This window comes from Phalacrocorax carbo, chromosome 1 (genome assembly GCF_963921805.1).
Source record: "Phalacrocorax carbo chromosome 1, bPhaCar2.1, whole genome shotgun sequence".
NCBI lineage: Eukaryota > Metazoa > Chordata > Aves > Suliformes > Phalacrocoracidae > Phalacrocorax > Phalacrocorax carbo.
The window spans coordinates 108921469-108938101 of NC_087513.1; the positions used below are offsets into that span (position 1 = coordinate 108921469).

At 36.8% G+C, this 16633-nt stretch overlaps 1 long non-coding RNA gene across 3 annotated transcripts in view; it reads left to right on the plus strand.

The window, feature by feature from the left end:
* Nucleotides 1–16633, plus strand: part of LOC135316524 (uncharacterized) — a 247559-nt gene that overhangs the window by 179502 nt on the left and 51424 nt on the right. For all 3 annotated transcript variants that reach the window (XR_010375781.1, XR_010375780.1, XR_010375779.1), the window contains one exon: nucleotides 3651–3703. This is a non-coding gene — a long non-coding RNA (uncharacterized LOC135316524). The remainder of the gene's footprint in view (nucleotides 1–3650; nucleotides 3704–16633) is intronic.

The window sequence follows — 16633 nt, forward strand, 5'->3', positions numbered from 1 at the left end:
TTTAGCCCTTAACTCCCATTGAAATCAATACCTTTGCAAATCTTGTTATAAGTGACTTAAAATTAATACACATAAAATAGGATTACTATTAAATGTTTAAAGGATAAAAAGAGAATAACAGTACTGTTCTCCTCTGAGAAGTGACTGTAAAAATTGTGTCTTGAGATCTGCATGATAATGGTCCCAGTACCTTGATGCTTTTTATATCATATCATAAGTGCTCGGTTTGAAAATAAGAAGTTGGTGACTGTGTCTGCAGACTCTGCAAACTGGAAGGGAAACTTGCTTCATTTCCTTCTTGGACTTTATCATAGGTAAAAAAGTCCTGCCTTCCCCCATCAGACTCTTCATGACGCCTGTTCGTCCAGTGAGGGTGGGGATAACTGGGATTCACTAGAAGGTGAAGAATCCAAGTTACTTTCTCTTAGTAATAGAGAGATAAGTGGACTAAGGAGGGGTGAGCAATATTTTTTGTTCTGAAAGAGGCTGTGACTTAATGAACGAAGAGGAGCTGCTGATGCAAAACGTGCCTTTTTTTCCCAGAGCAGAGTCATGTGTTCAGAGCTTTTGGCTGGTACAGGAATGCTGGCAGCAATGCCTGCATCAGCAGGGATGGGTGTCCATCCCAGCTTTGAGATGTGGCCAAAATAAACAAATTGCATCCGATCTGTTATTAACCCACTTACTCTTGCTAGTTTTCATGCATAACATGTTGTTACTGAAAGGCTAACCAAAAGTCTAACAGGGAAAGATAGTTTGCTCTCCAATGCTAAACAAGTGTAATCATCAGGACCATCTCTGATGTGCTTGGTTCTGGAGTCTAACCATGAGTGACTGCGGATGGTGGGATATAAGTGGTGTGGCTGGAGCTCAAATCCAAAGCTTCCCTTGCAACACTGTCAGGAAAAGGTATGTGAACCGTCATCAGCGAGACTGTTGGCTTTAAGTGCACAAAGTGGTAGTCTTTCTCAGGCGAACAGGGCTTCAGTTAAAAATGGAGACACAGGTATTTTCCTGAATTTCTCACTGTTCTGAACACATTTGGACTGTTTGTTCAGTTGATTGCATGGCAGTACAGGTTCTGCTTACGTTTTCTCTTCGGCATATTTTTTTTCCTGTTTTTTCCCCTAGTAAAACTCATTCCACTTTTGTTCTGTGTAGAACCTCAGAATAAAAGGATTATGTACAGCAAATCTTACAAAAGCATGGTGACCACTGTTCACTTTTTCCTTTCTCCTATCATCAGTCATCTTTTCACTGGTTTTGCATTTGCTCAAACTCTCTTGCTGTTAAACTGCTGAAAACTTTCCCACTATTAGATCTGAGCAGAGAGACAGTTTTATCTACGGTGACCTGCACAGTTGCATCAGTCCAGTGCTGCAAACCCAGTAACAGGACTGTAGTTTGGACTAGGAAGATAAGCCCCATAATAAATCTTTCAGAAATGAGACAGAAGTTCTCAAAAGTCACAAACAGGCAAGCGGCTAAGGAAATGGTGAGGGTATGACCCTTTCAGCTCCAAGTTGCTTGACCCAAATCCCAGCAGTTTTTAAATTAAGATAAACTAGTCTGGCTACATCAGAAGGATTCTAATGTAACCAAAAGGAAACTATATTTTATTGCCATCATGCTCTTTAGGATTTGCTGATAATTGGACTGAGCTGACAGGGTTTGCAGTTTGTCTGTACCCTTCCTCATTGCTGTTTATCTGTCCATTCCAAAATTCTGAGCATCGTGGTCACTATCTCCCCTTCTAGTGAAAAATGCAAGGCGCATTGGCCAATACTCATATATGGAATGATGTTCCATATGCCAGAAGGTGCTGTCTCAGAAGAATGGAAGAGAGGTGATAGAGAGGTGCCTTTCTGTTACCGTAGACTTTTTCAAGAGTCTTTCATTGACATCATATGACACACCATTATAAGATTTCGTTTCCAGAGTCCAGGATTGAAACTGCGTTTCTTTAGTCTTTTTCCTTGTGGTCAACAAGTATTTAGTGAAACACTACCAAATGACCCTTCCATCATAGCACTTTGCAGAAAGGACAGTATGCTGTCAGTTATTCCCTGTCCTCAAGGAGGACCCTCTAAATGTTCCCACACTGGAGTCAGTGGTTGTGATGTGCAGTAATCATGCTTCCTAAGAGAATTTCTGAAGATTGTATGCATTCCCAACACCTTGAATAGACACTTATCAAGAAAACCTGTGTTATAACATTATTGAAGTGGTGAAAGGGTAAAGTCAAACAGTACTAGCATAGGCTTGTGCAGCTTAATGTAAGCTCTGCAAATGAGCTGTGGGAATCTTTCCTTACTTGCTAACACACTTCTTTTTCATACGGTCCTCGATCCAGACAGTGAGCAGATGGGCTATCTCTGAGGGTGAATTTGGTTTGTAGCAAGGGAGACTTTTGTTCAGAAACAGAAAGTGTAAAGTATCTGGTGACTGAGGCCATCTCAGGACAAGAAAAAGGAGTATCATAGCAAGGTTGATTAAAGCCCTGGAGAATAAAATTCAATCCTCTGCTTTACTGCAGAATTCACAGATCAAGGTCTGATGTGCATTGCACCAAGTTTTTAGAAATGGTCAGCTATTCCATATTCCCCATTTTTGTAACCTCAGTTTGTCAGGTAATTTTCAATGTGCTTTGTACTTATGTCTCCCACTGAAGTCATTGTGAGCAGTACCTTGAATGAATAAAATGCTGTGTAATGCTGAGTCCTCTGAAAAAACAGCCCACATGACCCAGATTAAGTCTTCACTTTTCAGCTTGATGTCTTAGCACCAAGGAACTCACCTGGGACAATGTTACTCCTCCAAAAGAATTTGCTGAACTTGAGTTGTGCAGCGCTTACAACACAGTCAAAGTAATCATGATTAGAGTGTATGGACCATAGCAAGATGCTGCAGTTTTTCTATCAAGATTTAAATAGTACTCCATGAATGTCTCTCCAGTCCACATGTTAAGCAATGAAATTGACAAAAAATATCAGTGCTTGAACTTTTTGAATGTCTGTTTGTACAAGCAATGAAGAAGAGTTCCCACAGAAGAGTACTACGCGACTAAGCAATTAGCAACTGTAGTGTATTCCATACTCACGGAAGAAATAAACGTTTCACAGGCAGTCTAACATTTGGCCTTTTCTGATATTTATATTAATCACATTACAGTCTTAAACACAGTATGAAAAGAACATTATTATGGGAAATGCTATAGAAAGTAAATGAACTCTGTGTATTCAAGTGCCCTGAAGAACACTTAATGAGAAACACATGCTTTTTTTTACCAGATGGATATACTATACATCTGAGTATCCTTTAAGGAAATAGTGGTAGTTATACATTTGTATTTGAATAAAAAGACACAAAAGTTGATACCAACTACATAGCAGATACCTTTAATCCTTTTTGAATAGCATGGTATAGCATGTCTGTTGGTTTTAGTACTAGTGTTTATAAATGTAATCCTGCCACACAGTCAGGACTCTTTTGGGAAAACAGTGACTTAACAGATTTTAAGAAGTTTTTGGTTAGTATGATTTTGCTGCTTGCTTTTTCTATATAGTAGTAACCACTCACTATTACTAATTGGTCGTAAAAATATGAGAGAGAGAAATAAATTATAATTAACTTTATTTTTTCTTTTACAGATTTTTTTTACAACACATTCTGCTCAGGCCAGTGAATTTTTTTTACTGACCAGGTAAGCAAATATGCATAGTCACAGTTTTTTTGTAAAAATGGTTTCCAGGCATTAGGCAACTAATTCTGAGAGATTGGTGTTCTGCATTGTTGGAGAAAATTTACAAAATCTATTATAAATATGTTCAAAACACTGTTGTCAGCTTCTATTTTTAAAAATCTGTTGAAATTTCCAGTTCTTTAATTTGCAGCTAGAAAAGGACTTTATTTTCTAGATGTACTTAATTTAATTCTTTCTCTCCCTTCTTCTATTCTCTCATTGTCCAGCTTCCTCATGCTTTGTGTTCATATTTGTTTTTTCAAAGCCTTGCAAGCTGAGCTTTTCTTGATGGGTGCTCTCAGTCTCCCTCTACCTATCAGGATATCAGCACTGCAAACAGGATTGTCTGATGAGAACTCCAGAGATGGTGTTTTAACACCACAGGAATAGCACAGCAACACTAGAGTGGCTGTTAGGAAGTGGAGATGGCTTTGGAAATTTATAAACACATTTCTGTAGATGTGAAATCAATAAAATGCAATCATGAAATGAATGAAATTGCAGTTAATTATCTGGTTTGCTGGATATCAAAAAATCAAGGCGAAGCACCACTGTACAATCTTACTGTGCATTGGTTGGTAGGCTGCCTTGTATGCTTTACCTGTAGAATTCCAGTTTGATTGGCTGTTGTTGTATGCTCTAGGTACAGTGTGCGGAAAACACTTTTTGGCCTTCTCTTTTATTGTTATGGGTTTTAGTGAGGGAGTTGGGCAGTATAATTTGCATGCAGTAGAGCTTTAACATTGCCTACACCCAGTTCGATCATTTTTTTTTTGATGTTTCTTATAGAGTGATATGATACCTTGTCGGGGGAGAAAAAGGTGGACAAAATGAATTAGAGATACCATTTTGTATGGACTATTTTGTTCACAGTGTACAGATATGGTTTGCCTTAGATTTAAAGTTCCTGTGCTTTTCAATAGTCTCATCTTAGCCCTGGTTAAAATAACTAAATACAGACAAAATAGTAAATAAGAACATGGTGTTCCTATGTCAGTCTTTTTCTTGTTCCATGTTGAAGTGTTCCATAGCGCTAACACTTTATTAGTACTGTTAACCTTATCTTTATCTTGGATGAGGTGGTCTCTTATCTTCTCATCGTTCTAACTACTTATCATTGGGTTTTTCTGTGGTGCTCCAACAACTAGAAAGCTTTCTTGATCTCAGCTCACCAAAGAGAAATTTCTTCCGTTTGGGTGTTCTCCTGAAAATGCGTTTCAAACCCACTGTTCCCAATAGCTTTATTTCCTTTAAAAAACAGATGTAGACTTCAGCTAGTGCTGTCTTTTGGGTTCCTCTAGTTTGATATTCCTGGATTTTTCCTGCAAATTAGTCTGCAATCAGTCTTGCAAGCAAGGAGAGAAATCTTGGATTAAAAAACACGTAGCGATTTCAAATGTTAATCTTGAAGACTTCTCAAAAGCATTTCATATTAAAAGATTGGTGACAAGGGTCAAATGATCAAGGAACAAAAGTTGCCTCCCCCCCCCCCCAAATCTGGACCCTCTTTTTCTGGATCTCTGACACGTCCAAATCAGTCATTCTTTCAAGGTTCATTGCTCAGGCTTGAAATTCTTTGATGGTATTTTGTTCAAAACATTGTAAGGTGTAATTATCAATGATAAATAAATCTGTTAATAACAGAATTTTAACAGCTTTGGCAAAAAGATGGCTGTTGACAATATCTATTCTTCTTCTTACATCAAGGTTTCTCCAGAAGATCTTGTCATGTCACTTGCTTTTCAGATATAAATTGTAATGAAATTGTAACACTTAGATTGATTTGGAATAATAATTGGTTTATTCATCCATATGAGAAATCTGAGAAAATAAATCATAGTGGATCAAATAACAAATTTAATTTCATTTTTTAAGTCTTTGTTTAAGTATCATTCATCATTTTTCTGAAACAAAAATCAATATAATTCAGTAAGATTTCTCCAAACCTATTTTTAACAGAACAAATAATTTTCTTTTATTGGAAGAATGAAGTCAAATTCATCTGGATCATCTAAATTGCAGTTTAGTGAATAAATTATTTTCTCCCACCTCTTCCCTGTACATTCCATACCGTCTTACTCCGGCCCCCCACTCCCAAACATTGCCTAGTCTATGTTTCTGGATAAAATATGTCTGTCAGTAATGACATTGATTAAGAAAAACAGTCTAAAGGCAGAGATTAGACCCCCAAAATAAGTTTCGTAGTTACAAACTGTTTGCTCCCATTACTGGCTTAATTTACAGTCTTTTTTGTCGTTGATGGTGATGATTGTAGCCTTCATAAAGTAGGAAAAACGAGCTACAGGAGATATGTCTGATCCATGGACATAATATGTCTTTGTATATGTTCTGCACATTTCCATTAAATAATTGGATCCCAGTTTATGAACATGTCTGCGATGGGGTAAGGGATTTGGCTGAATGCATGTGATGACAAGCAGCTCAACATGGAGGATGGTGCTGATCTTTTCTGCTGGTAATTAAATGGCACCTCTCACATCTCCCTACCAACTTAAAACATGAATCAAAGTATTTTGAAGATTATTCATGTTTTTGATGAGCCCCCTATTCTGTTCGTATTTGCAGGGTAGGATGCTGTGAGCCTGAATGATTGCCTAGTGACTGTGGCATTGAGTTGCTGTTGCAATACTGTGCAATAATGGAATTTTCTGTAGATATGGTCAACAACAATTCTTAGAATAATTAGCTCTGACAAAAAGCCATATTTTAAATTTTGCAAGCCTACTAGTATTCTCACAGGCATTGAAAGGCTGCTAAAAGTATAGGTTTACTATTAGTATACTGTTTCTGTACAGTACACAGGTTGTGGACCAGAAATTTTCTATATAGACATAGAAAATGGAACATGAAAATAATAATTTTTAATTCTTTCATTTTAGATCTACATTTCATGCACTTTTGAGCTACTGGTGGCACCTTATATTTTTACTGCAAGGAGTGAATTTGAAGTCTATATGAAATATTAAAAACTCTAAATATCTATTTTTTGGGAAAAAAAAAAATCTATAAAGTATATGCCAGAAGAGCTCTGGTAACTGGCATGAAAGTTCATTCAGAATTTTTTTGTACTCCAACAGTGCGTGAGCCTCATTGAAATGTTCAGAAATTTTAACAAGTTAGGACTATTCTAGCACATCAAATTACTGTCAGACACAGAACACATTATAAGGATCAGTCATTGGAAGTGAAAATTGGATTCACAGTTTTCACACAGGAAGTCCGGTTGCCAGCGTTATGCTTAAACAAAACCATGGGATTCAGCGAATCACTCTACACTCAGGTTTCAGATACATACAGAGATATGTTCACTAACAAACTATAAACTGAAAGGTGTACAAGCTATAATAAAATAAACCAATGACTGTCTATTAATTTTGTCTCACTCAAACTTCCTGTGGAAATACTGGTCCTGCCTCTCTCAGAGACCCAGTACTGGACATACTGGCCTTAGGTTTCATCCCGCAGAGCAGTTCCTATATAGTTGTTACTTTGAAGTTTGTATGGTATAAAACTGTGTGCTTGTTTCTGTGCACAGGAGTGAGTTTCATACAGAATCAATACAGATTAAACCCTTTCAGTTTGCCCCTGAATAATTAACAACCAAAAGAAAAATGAAAGCAGATTCTCGGCTAAGTGGTGGGCTTTGCCTGCATCCGTACTGAGAATTCCATGTATCTCTGGGCAAGTGCAAAATGTCCTTTAAAAGGCAGTATTGTTGTTAAAAAAAAAAAGCCATTTCATTCATGTACTAATAGTTTTCACTATTGAAAATAATTTAATTCAGATATATTTCTCATAATGCCCAGCAGTAAATAATTGCTTTTCTAGGCCCTTTATTTTAATCGATAACAAAAACACACAAATGTGTACACTTTGAGAGAGGCCTTAAATGAAGGCATTCGTTAGAAGGGCTGTTTCTTTTTCAGCTTGGATGTGCAAGAATATGAAGGAGTTTAGTACAAGTAATGATAAAAAGATTGCTTGTGGATCTCCCAGTAAATAACATGGCATTTTAGTTTGCTAAGAGGGTGTTTCTCTTCAGTTTATGTCAGCAATTGGAAGGCCCCAGAACTCCCGTTAAGTTCATCTATACATTTTCATTTGCAGTATTTTTATTTAACTAGTCCTGAATTCACTCTCATTTCCCTTTCTTATGTGGTAATAGCTACTGGTCAGCTATGCTAAATCCTGTGGGTGACTTGGATGGCAAATCTCTCCAAGGGTTTTTCTACTCTGGACAGACTTTATTCTGGGTGATAGCACATATATCTGCCTTTTCCCAGCAGGAGGTTATCATCAAAAATTTTGCCTTACTTACATTTTGTGCATGCTGGGTGAGATGCTGCGCCCACACAGGTAAAACGCAACTTTAGTAATAGTGGGTCAAGGCCTTCCTACACATATCTCATCTTGGCAGGGAGAGGAGCTGCCCCTGAAGAATAAAAGCAGTGTGCTGCAGTCATTGAGAGAGCTGATTAGAGAAGGGAAATCCAGCCTTCATTAGTGGATCAGGACTGTGGTCCTGGCCAACTGTATATATTCAAGAAGTCAGGTTCCAAAACCCTGTCTCCTTTCAAGTAGCTCTGCCACTAAGCATTCTCTTTGTCTTTCTTAAAGGAAAATGTGATTTTATTTTTTTTTTTTTGTGATCTTTTGAGATGAAATACAAGCCTTGGAACAGTAGGTTCTTATGTATGTGGAATATGCAGCATTGCTTTTTGTGCTATGTCTGTAGATCTAGGAAAGCCTCAAGCCAACTAATCAATTAAAACATTTTTAATACCTTTTGTGCAAAGCTCACATACTAAGTTAGCATATACATATATAGGCTCCAGTCCTGGAGCCACATCCAGACAGAGAAAGCCCTTGTTTTCAGTCAAGACAGATTTTGACAGATCTTCGTACTAGCTCAGGAGGCCACTTGCAGGGTCAGGCTCTCAGCAAACTTGGCAACTCTTTTCTCCTGCCATCCATCTTGCAAAGTTTGATAATTTTGTTAATGCTTGAACTGTTGTATCTAAGAATGAAAGAACTCCTCCTTTCACGCTCCCTTTAACTTCGGAGCCTTAGTAGTTACAGAGGACGTTTTCAAAGACTCGTTCTAATTTCAGACTCTTGGGTGTTTCTAACAGTGTTTATGAAAGCAAGAATATCCAAGACATGGAAGTAAGAACCAAGTCTTTTTTTCTCCCTTAAATCTCATAAGTTATGCTATATTCTTACAAGGGGAAGGAAGCCAGAAAAATAGTTTCATACCTAATTATTCTAAATTTAAACAATTTTAAAGCAAGTATTTAAAGCAATTGCCTATCATGCCTTTGTTCTTCATTCTTCATTTTCATGTTTTCACAAGGAAATGCCAAATGAAACATAAATTATCAGTCATCTGAAGTAGACTATTGAGTATTTCAGAATAAATATCTCACCAGTTTGATTCTGTAGAAGTTCAAATTTACTTTTAAAAATCGGTCAGACACGTAAGACACATAAGAATAGGATAGTGTATGTAAAACATTTTTTCTCAGATACCTCCAGACAGTAGTATGTCAGAAGTTACAGGAGCTGTGAACTACAAGCCTCATCTTGGAACGGTAGAGCTATAACTTTTGTGGCTTTGGCATTTTCTCAAAATGAATAACTGGATGAGATACTAACTTGCTTCGTGTTTTACAGTTTCTTAAAAACTGTTGTATGTCCAAAGGCTTAGTTTTAAGTAGTTTTTCCTGGAACATTTAAGGGAAATTTCATCTAAATGTACCAGCAGTATTATTTTGTAGTTTCAACTGATATCTTCAGGAGGTTACTTTTATTACTGCATCTTTTACGTCTGAAGTGATTTGCTTAATTTTCCTCGTATATAACAAAAATGAGCAGCTGTTCTACAATTGTCTTGTGATTTCTCAACAGTTTCATTTTTCTAACCCTCTCTGGGGATAGTTTTTACACATTATTGACAGCTTTGTTTTCTGATGTACTGGGATGCAACTAAGCAAATAATCAGGAAGAAAACTGTAGAAAGGATGAGGAGGAAAGGTTTGCTAAAAATGAGTTAAAATATTTTCCAACCTTTTTACAGCTGCCCTGCTGGAAACACCAGCAGCTATAATAAATTAAAGAAGTTAAGTTATAGAGCTCTGTGTGCCAATTTTATTTTGACAGTAATACGTCCTAAAGTTTTGTACCCTATTAACTCACGATGGTTTTAAAACAAAACAAAACAAAATGAAAATCTTTTTAGCAAGCACATCTAATTCTTCTTGAATAGAAGCTACACTATAAAGAAATTATGTTCCGAGGAAGTTACTTATGTTACAAAGTGAAACATATGAAAGCTAGGAAACGGCAGATTTACAGGTCTAAATCAGTTCCCCATGTACCACTCTGAAGACTAAATGTGGCAGGGGCCTGCTAGAAAATGGCAGTGCTTGGATGCGTACTTGTAGGTGTGTCTTAGTTTCTTTGAGAGTCAGTGATTGTAATGTTTTCTTCATGCTTTTAAGAGTAAACAGAATAGAAAACTTAACTGTTGCAAGGTGTTGTTGCCTTTAATGGTGTCTCGTGTTATACAAGAAAAACATCATGTATTTGTCAGCCTGGGCTCACAGGTTCTGTGGTACAATTCCTGCTTTCCACTGCAGATGGGCTTCAAACTAAATTCCAAAATGCCACCATCTAATGGAAAAGACTTGCTTCACGTTGATAACGAGACCAGACACATGCAGCTTTTGGCTTTTTTTGATCTATTTCTATTGAATAAGAAGCATAATCTTTTTAAAACAAACAAAAAAACATTGCAGCCAGCATTTCACATGTATCTAATGATGTACTTCTTAAGGAAAAGTGGGGAGTGCAGAATGGAAGGTGTAAAAAATGTGCTAGGAACTATGTAACACCAAGGACTAAGGACATATATGGAGCATACGCTTTGCTTCATAATTCTTCATCACTGAGGTTTTTTTGTTTGTTTTTAAACTCCTCAGTCCTATTTCTAAATTGCTCTGTATGCCTTTCTTTCTCAGCTCTTTTGCAGGTTGTTCATAGACTCTTAGCATGTGTGTATTTACGTATGGACTTCTAGTATGTATAAAACAGGCATTATCCAGTGGAAGAATAACCTAAGAAAGAATATGTGTGGGGAGAGGATGCAGAGTGCCTTGGAGCATCCCTTCACATTCCAGGGCGCTGTTTCTTATGACATGATTGTTTGGGCCTTCCCGTTTTTCTCCACAAACTGATGTTTTTTCACATCTGTCTGGGTTGTCTTGCTTTTGAGTCACTTCCTCAACTGAGGCTCCCAGTGTCTGTGACAGAGAGATGCAAGTGTGCTAGACTGGGCCCATTGAATGTACAGATGCCAGACGTATTGGGAGTGACACTGTAAAATTAATATGTACACACTGCAATTTAAAGGATAATATTATGCAAATATTCCTAAGCACGACACGTTAAAAGGTAGTTACATTTTAGACACATCCATTAATACTTTGCCTTGAATATCAAGTACTTCTTCCCACCTGCCATCTCTTCCATGTTTTCGCTTGCTCTGATCGTTAGATGTCATAAAGCTGTCATAACGCTGTGACTAGGCTTTTTGGTTAGTAGAACCTTGCACGATCTGCATTTATACAGTGCTCCACATTTTAAAAACAGATTATACATTTCAAACTGTACCAAAAAGACATATTTTTAATAAGTATTTCTTCCTGTGGGACAGATTCTGAATTGCTTTTGCTGTTTCTAGCATACAGTGTTACTATGTTTTGCCCCTAAGCAGTATATATAAAAAAGGCTTAATGGCTACTACTGAGCTCTGCTTGCACTCCCACTTCAGACTTACATTTATGCATAGGATGGTGTTACTCACTTTGGAAAAGAGGTAGCCATTCTAGGTGTTCAGGGTTTCATGGTGGTGATATTTAGCTCACAAGTCACCTAAATCACCATTTTAATAGTTAAACAAGAACGGTATATTTCTTCCTCCCTGGAATTTTATCAGTGAGTTAGTTCATACTCCCATAATCACTTTCAGTGCATCTTTAAAACTTTAGATCTGCTGTTTCATATTGGGAAAAAAAGTAACCACGGTAATTTAAAAAAAGTGTTGAGCATAGTTAGGCCATACCCTCCTACTCCCCACCCTGCCTGTCTCACACAAATACATACTTTCTGTTCATCTTCATTTGTGAACTAACATTTTCAGTTCTTAATACCTGGATTTAAATGCCAGAATTCCGCACTTGACAACTAAACAAGCAGATGAATTGCCAAACAGACACAGCTCTTGTTGAATCCTGGCAGCATTTGGAAGTCAATATTTTATTTTTCTGATCATGGCTGTCCGTTAATACCACTGTTCCTGTGCCCTTAAGTACTATGCATTCTTTTCCCCTGTCTGAAGAAATGACTGAAAAAAAACTTTTTTGAAGAAAGCCTTTGGCAGCTTGGTTTCTTCTTGATGTTGCTTAGATGGTGCAGAGGCCTGGTGATTTCTTTATAGGGAAACAGCTACTTATTTTGTTTCCAAGTCTTACTGAAGATTTGAAAACCTGCTCCTATTAGAATGCCAGCCTTGCCTTTTTGGGTGGGTAGTAACAGGAAAATCATGATCTCTAGGAGCATCTCTTAGCTGCAAAGGATGGGAGAGGCACATGAAGATCCATTTTTAATGTGCATCACCAAACAGTTCCCTCCTTTCCTGCCATCCTTCACAAGGTCTGAGCACCATTTCCAAATTTTACCAGTGAAGGTACTTATTCATAGGGTAGTCCCATTATTTTCCTAAATATAAATTAAGTATTTAGATTTGTTTTATTATAAAGTACTGTGTATTGTTCTTTGTGTTCTATTCACATGTACAGAAACCGCCCTTCTAGGCTGCAATTCATGTGCATTCATTTAGACAAATCATATAAAAACAATTATGGTCTAAAAACACAACATTGACAAAAAGTGTCGACTTAGGAAATCTACTGGCAGTGAAGGTCAGAAGGGTTACTTGAAGACTTAATAAATTAACCAATCAACTTGGCTATAAGCCTGTACTAATAATGCATGTAGTTGTAATGGCAACATTATGAAAATATCATTAGCAACATCATAGTTAGGTATGTTAGCATTTGCAGTTTAAGCAGGATTAATATCCTCTTACACGCTGGAAATGTTTGAATTTTATCTCTAAACTGAACAAAACTTATTTTATGGAGCATTGCATTTTCTAATGTCTCTCCATCCAAATTTGTTTCAAACGTACTGCTGATGATCCTGCTTATTCCTCTAGGAAAAACAAAAAAATCACAAGCTACATTGGAAAAAGCACAATTCTGAATGAAACAGAATAAAAATTTTCTTTTACAAACAATTATAAATACTTATCTAAGATTATTGCATTTATGTAAAAAAGTTAATAGAAATATACATGTAGGCTATAGATAAAAGATTATAACGTATGAATATACTTTATCATCTGATACCTTGTTTCAGCAAAATGCAAATGTTTTTTATTACACATCTGCTGAGGTTTCCATGTTTGTACTCCAGTTAGGAAGTAGGGCTCTTTAGGGACTGATATCAGGAGAAGTTAAAAATTGATAGAAATCTTGACAATTAGTACATTTGACATTTTGAAGAGAGAACAACGAAAAGGAGTGAGAAGTGTTTAGATTAGATTATATTCCATCAGGAAAAGGTAAACTGAAGTAAGAAGGAGCAAATGGATGGGTCTAATCCAAATAAAACATTTTGGTGATGAGAAATTATGAAATACAGATGACATGGATTATCGAGTAATTTTTTTTCGCAAACAGCATTTTAGCAGTAACAAGAAGATTAATTAAATCTTATCTTAAAATAAACAGAAGGTATCTCTGTAGCTAGGTACTCAAATGGCAATTAAATATTCCTAAAAGCTGTACAATATTATCAGTGTAATAGACTCGATTATACACAGTAAAGGAATTTGTGTTAACCATGCTGTCATTTAAATAGTATGTGAAGGATGTACCCCTGGGAAATAAGTTCCATCAAAGCACAGAAATCCAAATTGGGAGAGAAGGTAAAATGAACAATGAAAACACTTTATTCCATATACTGTTTTTATCATCCTAATATCTGATTACTTTCTGGTGGTGCATCAAACTATGGGATTAGCATATGTTGCTTTGCGCTCTGCTATTGCATGATGATCCCAGTAGACTTGGGTGAAGGAAGAATAGGGAAGCTGTGAAAATTTCCTTAAATGTTAACAAACTCTGCATGTGGAAATGTTAAATAAAAGAGGAGAGAACAGTAATGATGAAAATTATATCCGATTAGGTGAACGAGAACACATTTACATGTCTTGGCTGACACTGCAGACTTCTGGAAGTTAAGGCTAGTAAAAGGGTTGCCATTTGATCCATGAAGTGTGGTATCTACTTCAAGAGTAGTTCAGAAATGTCTGACAGACTATTGAAAGGTATAACAACCTATAAAAAAAGCCAGAATTTTTGACTACTGGATTTTAATCAATCCAATATTTATTTTGGAAAGGAACAATGTTTCCAAAATATAGTATCTTTATAACTCCTCTGTGAGACTATCCCCAGGGCAGAAGGAGTTTTAGAGAACCCTCCCTTTGGTAAATGCTGGTGTGCCCAACAAGGATTGCTGGTACCTGGGCAACCTGTGACCTTGTATTCTAATTAAGTGATGCTGGAGACATACCTAGAAAACTTGCATTCAGACTATATTCCAAGTGAGTATTATAGGGAAAATAGGCAAATGCAATCAAGCTAAAAAATAAAACTGGATTCAGTTCACAGAAAAAGCAAAAAGCTGAAAATATATGTATACAGTCAAGGGCTGAGAGGCCTCTAAAAAAATCAAACGTAAGCTAGAAGATTATGGATTAAAAAAATATCAAAGAATAATTGAAGGCACTCTTTGTATCAAATATAAATGGAATTTTCTGGTATTTCAAAAACCTCTGAGATTCTGATGTGGTTTTGTGTCAGTTTCTGCAGGAGGGTCTAGGAAAATTCTGTTTTTCAAGTAACTGTTTAAACAAACAAGAGTTCCTGAAGAAAATCTCAACACATCTATATATATATTTAAAATATTTGTGCACAGTATGCATTAAAGAAATGACCAATTAATTAAATGGATAATTCTTCATTGATACCAGGCTTTAAAATTTCTTCATAATTTAGTTTGAATCCATATCTAACTACTTACAATTCTGTTATTTGCAAAAATGGGACTGAAGCATGTTGAGAACAGGTTCTCCTTGCATTGTTTTTATTTTGTGTGAGGTTATTTTGTAAATGTTGCAACTGTCTTTCTATTGGCCATTACACAGTTCTGAGCTATGTTAAATAATAAATGGGTGTTTCATTTTGCAACTTTTTTTTGTGCTGGGTTTTTACCTAAATCAGTTTATGCCAAATAATCTTGCTTCCACAAATCCTGGAAAGGCAAAACTACGTATTTTCCTAGTTGTAATAGGCGTTATTTACTGCTTTGAGTGACATGAGATGTTTAAGAGTTCAAATAAGCAATTTGTAACTTTTAGGGGAAAAAAAATGATGGTCCATCTTGACTCAGACCATAGGTGCCTCCAGGCATGTTATCAACAGGCAGATGCCTCTGTTAAGCATCATATGTGAATAGTACCTCCAGGAACTCACAGGATGACCTTACCTGAAACGTGTGTGGTTGCTGCCTAAACATTTTTGCAAACTTTATGATTTACATTGCACAACTTGACATCAGGAGCAGAATCTGCTTTCTTGAAGACCAGAGCTCTTAATCTGCAGCAACTTATCAATTACCCTTCCAATCCAGAAGTGAGTATTCTGTCGGTAGCAGTTTTTTGCAGTACCGTGGGGACAATGTCACAAGCAGAAAAAATGATTACTTATCTGCTAAATAACTCTTTTTCTAACACCCACAGATCCATACTAGTCTCTCTTACGTCCTCTGCTCCAGAACCTAATTCCAAGGCGGGCTTCATGAGAGAGAGAAAGGGTGTGCAGGATGTGAAGCATTTACTCTGTCATACACCGTACTCAAGAGAGTAATACATTCATTTCACTGCTGAGCAGTATTTTCACAAAGGTTCTTTGATGACATATGTGTCCGTGCATGCACACGCGCTATAGTATCTACAGAGAGGCTCAGGATGGGCCATACCCCTCTAGAATAGGGGTTACTGTTGGTAAGTAACTCCCTAATGTAGGGGAATAGACAGGGATCGGCGACCGGAAGATCACAGGCTGTGACGGAAAGATAGACTCCTCCCCATAGGAGTGGCAGGAACAGGAAGCGCAAGAGCTATATAAGCGTGTGACGCAGTTAAATAAACGGACATTTTGTATCCATCATATTGATGTCTGTGCATCACTGTCCCCAGGGTGGGTAGAGCCCTGTGTCCCGGAGATATGCGGCCCAAGATAAGTTCTCCCGTAGAAGCATACAGCAACACCTAATATCAAAAGTAAATAGGGGGCTTGGTCACATCACACTGGCTTTTTGGGAGGAGTTGCCAAAATAAAGAAATCAAGTAGTCTGTTATAAACGAGTTTGAGATGCCCGATTTTTCTCTCACAGAAAAAAAAAGAATTTTCAGAAAGAAAATCACAGAAGGAGGTTTGAATGAAATAGTGCTGTGGTAGAAAGTCTTGGCACAAAAATGTTATTTCCTATCATAAATTTGGTTTACAAATACTTAGTGATTAGGATTTACATTATGAATTACAATGTTTACAAATACTATATTAATTTTCTTTTTCATTTTTAGGTACTTCTAGTATCTTGCCATATCTTTTGAGAGCAAAGCAGTACTTACGCTTATTTATTTAGATTGTAGGGACATCCCAGGCTCTTCATCAGGCA